Here is a 4,927-nt window from a genome sequence, read left to right as displayed (position 1 = left end):
ACACAGATAACCACTGCTAGGATGTGTATTCCTTTTCTGTGCATTTATAAACCTACGTAATTTTTTTTTTTTTTTTGGAGATGGAGTCTTGCCTTTTCGTCCAGGCTGGAGTGCAGTGGTGCAATCTCGGGCTCATTGCAACCTCCGCCTCCTGGGTTCAAACAATTCTCCGGCCTCAGCCTCCCGAGTAGCTGGGACTACAGGCACATACCGTGTCCCGCTAATTTTTGTATTTTTGAGACAGGGTTTCACCATGTTGGCCAGGCTGGTCTGGAACTCCTGACCTTGTGATCTGCCCGCCTCGGCCTCCCAAAGTGCTAGGATTACAGGCATGAGCCACTGTGCCCAGCCGATGTCGGGCACTTTTGTAAATACTTAGGATATATTGATGAACACAACAAAAATCTCCACTCTCATGGAACTTGCATTCTAGCAGAGAAAAGCCAATAGAGGTAGAAATGAAAAGCCAGTCAATCCTATCTAGTATTAAAATATGAAAAGTGAAATGGAAAAAAAAATTAGGTCTGTATAAGGATCGAGAGAACTAGGACTTCTTAGCCGTTTTTACCTAAGAAAGGATAACCAGCTGAAATGACTTCACGCAGTCACTTATTTTGGTAACTGTGTCCAAGGAATGGCAAGGGTTAGACCTTGAAGACAAGAAACAATCCAACCTATCTGCCAGGTGGCCTCTCAATAGCTATGTCCATATACTGGATGGAGAAAGGGAATTCTCATCCACTGTTTCCCGTCGCACATTGCAAGGAGTGGTCCATGAGATATAATGTCCTGCACATTCAAGCTTGCACATGTGCCATTGAGTTGGGATCTGCTGGCATCTCATGAGGAAGTGGACAACCACCAGAGTAAAAAGGTTCAGATAGGCAGTGCTGTTAGTGTACGGCTGCACATGGTTGGTTGCCATGGCAATGGCTGAGTAAAAGGGATGAGGGTGGCAAGAGAATCCCACGGCATTCCCAATGCACAAGGATTGGGGAGGTTGTAATTTAAATATTATGATTTTGCATAGTTCATATTGAATAGTGAGATTTGACTAAAGGCTTCAATTAGAAAACAGTTATGTGAATATATGGAAGAGCATTTCAATCAGAGATAACAGGCTATGCAAACTTAACCTGTTTGAGCAATAGCAAGGAGCTCAAAGTGGTTGGACTTCTGTGAAACAAGAAGGTGATTCGTAGAATATGAGCGCAGATAGAGCCAGACCATATAGGGCTCTATTAGGTGATTACAAGGATATGGCTGTTTATTCTAAGTGAAATGGGAAACCATTTAAGGCTTTTTCAGCCAAAAAAATAACTTAGGTTTGACTTATTTTTTAAGATTAAACTTTGTGTTTTGAGATAATAGATAAGCATGCAGTTGCAGGAAACAGTGCAGAGAGATCTGAGATTCCCTTTTCCAGTTCTTCCAATATTAACATCCTGCGAAACTATAGTATAGTATCATGACCAGGATAATATCTCACATAAAATCACAGATCTTATTCTATTTTCCTAGTTTCACCGCACTTATTCATGTGAGTATATTGCTGTTTGTCATTCTGTGTAGTGTTATTACAAGTTTAGGTTTGGGTATTTAGCACCACAACCAAGATATAGAACAGTTTCATCACCCCAAGGATTCCTTATACTATCCTTTTATAAAAACACCAGTCTTCGCTATGCCTCACCCATCCCTCTCTCCAACCCCAGCAACCACTGATTTGTTTCCCGTTTGTATCATTTTGTCACCTCAGATACATTGTTTACATGGAATCTTACAAAATGTAAATTTTCAGGCTGGATTTTTTTTTTTACTCAGCATAATTTTCTTGACATCCATCCAAGTTGTTACATGTATCAGTAGTTCGTTCCTTTGTATTGACGAATAATTTTCTGTTATGTAGATGGACCTCAGTTTGCTTAATCCTTCACCCATTGTAGCATATCTGGGTGGTTTCTAGTTTGGGACTACATGAGTAAAGCTGCTATGAACATTCATTCACAGACATGTGTGTGAACATGAATTTTAATTTCTTTGGAATAAGGCCCGAGAGGTTCAATTGTCTGACTATATGGTTAAAGGCATGTTTAATTTTATAAGAAACTGCCAAGCTGTTTTCAGAGTGGCTATACCATTTTATATCCCCACTGTCAATTTATGAGTCACATTTTATCAGCAACATTTGGTGTTATCACTGGTTTTTTACCCATTTTGATAGGCTAATAATATGTCATTGTGTTTTTTAAAACAGGTTTATTGAGCTGTAATTCACATACGCTACGTTTCACTCATTTACAGTGGCACTTCAATGGATTTTTGTATATTCACAGAGTTGTGCAACCATCAGCACAAGCTAATTTTAGATCATTTTCCCACCCCCAAAGAAACTTCTTCATACCCATCAGCAGTCACTCTGATGTCTCCATGGGGGACGCGAGCTTCCAGCTGACCCTTGCAAAGAGACTTCCCCGGCCAGATGCTTGTTCCCTGGAAGCCTCTCCCTTGCTGGTAAATCCCAGCTGCCTGGTATCTCTCAGCATGGAAGGGGAGTTTTAAACTCAGTAGAAGTGAGTGCTTATCCACAGGGCTGCAATGTTTCCCTGATGTTGTTGGGAGGACTTCTGTTTGATCCTGAGGAGAAATGAGCCCACCTAGGCTGCCTTCTTTTGCGAAGTTGTGGAGGAAGTCTGCAGATGTTGAACTTTGGTTGCCTTCCATGTTGGGAAAATGTGTAAGACAAAAAAGGGAAGGTCATGGGATGCCCTGTAGTTATGCTGTTCTTCCAGTCCTGGAGTTCCTAATTAGATTCCCTTTAGCTTTCAACCTTTCAGTTTTAATCTTTGGATGCTTCTGTGTTATTTCCAGGGCTTGTAATTGGACTACTAGGGAGGGGCAGAGAAAGAAGAATCTACTCTATAGTCTCTGTTCTTTTTTTTTTTTATGATCATGACAGCCCCTATTTTGAAATACACTGTAGGAGACAAGGTAGAAGCAGCACAAGCTAGCAGGCAATTGCACAAATGAAAGTAAAAGAAGACAGTTTGCAAATAGGCAAGAGCAGAGCAGGAGGTAAAATGTGGTCAGATTCTGGGTCTCTGTTAAAACTAAAACCAAGAAGATTGTTCAAATGTTTGGATATGCAGTTTGTGAAAAAGTTTAAAATCGAGAATGATTTCAAATTTTTCCCCTCTAAGCAAATGAAGGATTGAAGTTGCCATTAACTAATAAATTAAGTAGATGAGGTATTAGTATGAAAGTGGTATCAGGAATTCAACTGTACACGTTAATATTGAGATGTATATGGGAGGTGTTTATGGAGATAGCAAGACGGAAATGGATATGAGTTCAAAGCATGTAGAACAGGTGTCCTGCTATTCTCTTAACTTTCTTATTCTATGTCCTCTGAAGTCTCAGTGCATGTGTTCCCTCCTCAAAAAAACAAACAAAAACAAATGAACAAACAAAAAAACACACTTTCGTATTCACGGAGTTACCAAAAAAACTCATAAGCCATAGCTTTACTTTAATTTAACTAAGATACGTAACTAGTTTTCCCTAAAAAAAAGAAATTGCCATCAAGGATAAAAAAAAGTCTATCAGAAATTTATTTAAGCCTTTGAAGTAAGTTCCTAGAATTTTACATTCTTCTCTAAGTTATCAGAAAGCCTTATTTTTTTTACTTGGAACTTAAGGTTCAAGTGTATTGTATTCATTCTCCTCAGTGAAAGCTGCAAGGAGTGATTGTCTTTTCTCCACTGCATAATAACAACTTTAAATAAATTAGTAATTTTTTTGAAGTGATAGATTTCTTAGTGACAATGTCAGAACCAGAATCCTTGATACCCAAATTTCCTCCATACCATGCTATTCAGGAGAATCAATGTAAACTGGTGCAAAGAAGCATTTGATAATTAAGAGCACACTTTGTTCCTGGGGAAAACATACTTGGTTAGTTAGAAAAAACATGTTAAAAGAATGAGCTACATGTTGTACTAATACATTTCATTCTTCTTAACACCAATGCAGACCTTAAGGTCCTGAGCGGTAGCCTCTGCCTTCCGGGTTTTCATAGAGTGGAGTTGAATAGCAACAAAATTAAATACCAATATTCACATAATACAAGCTATTTAAATAATATCATTGCATTTATTTGGGGCTTAAATGAAGATTAAATTAATTGTTTAAACCATGGGCTTTTCAAAAAATAAATGTTAAACAGACAACTCTGGGTATTTTTCCCTTTTCTCATATTAGCACAGTAACTGGGTTTTACTATATTATTTCATCACAAAGTTAATGACAAGCTAATCTCAAGTTAAAATATTTTGAGATTATGATGATATTCACTACCACCAATACCATGAAACAAACAATGGAAAACAAATAAAAAGCTAGTTGAACTTGAATTAAATAATTTTTAGCTAAAACATAGCAATGTGAACACGTGTTTATCTTCTCTCCTTTGGGAAACACCATTATATATATTTTAATAAATGAAAATAATGTTCACAAGGGCAAACACTCACTTTAAGAACAAAATATATTAGAAAATGGTAATTATATAATGGGTAAGACTGAACAGTATCCTCAAAAAAGGATGCCAGAAACATATACATTTTCATATTCAATGCCTAGAAAGGCATAAGAGTTCACAGTGCTAGTCACCTTTGAAAAAATGGAAAGTTGGAAGGTAGAGTGATAGAGATTAAAACAAGGGAATATTGGTTGAAAGTCTGAGTATGGAGCATTTCTATCCCCCGACTCCTTTTCAATTTTTTTTTATAGATTTAGGGGTATAAGTGCAATTGTGTTACAAGGACATATTGTAGAGTAGTGAAGTCTGGGCTTTCAGTGTACCCATCACCCAAATAGCACACATTATACCCAATATGTAGTATTTCATCCCTCATCCTCCTGCCAC

Source organism: Mandrillus leucophaeus, unplaced genomic scaffold (genome assembly GCF_000951045.1).
Source record: "Mandrillus leucophaeus isolate KB7577 unplaced genomic scaffold, Mleu.le_1.0 Scaffold1472, whole genome shotgun sequence".
Taxonomy (NCBI): domain Eukaryota; kingdom Metazoa; phylum Chordata; class Mammalia; order Primates; family Cercopithecidae; genus Mandrillus; species Mandrillus leucophaeus.
The sequence above is the reverse complement of the archived record's forward strand: the minus strand, read 5'-3'. Positions refer to the sequence as shown.